Below are 243 nucleotides of genomic sequence, written 5' to 3'. Positions count from 1 at the left end.
TGATGCTGTTGGAATCTGACCTCCCTGCACTCGAAATGGATTTTCTGGAGCTACAGAACTCCAATTTGTGCGCTCTCAACGGCGTTGGAAAGTAGACATCCAGAGCTTTCCAGCAATATATAATAGTCCATACTTTATTCGAACAAGGACGACGTAACTTGGCGTTGAACGCTAAGTACAAGCTGCTGTCTGGAGTTAAACGCCAGAAAAACGTCATGATCCGGAGTTGAACGCCCAAAACAT

The sequence above is a fragment of the Arachis duranensis genome, chromosome 3, assembly GCF_000817695.3.
Source record: "Arachis duranensis cultivar V14167 chromosome 3, aradu.V14167.gnm2.J7QH, whole genome shotgun sequence".
Lineage (NCBI taxonomy): Eukaryota > Viridiplantae > Streptophyta > Magnoliopsida > Fabales > Fabaceae > Arachis > Arachis duranensis.
This window is presented reverse-complemented; position numbering follows the sequence as displayed.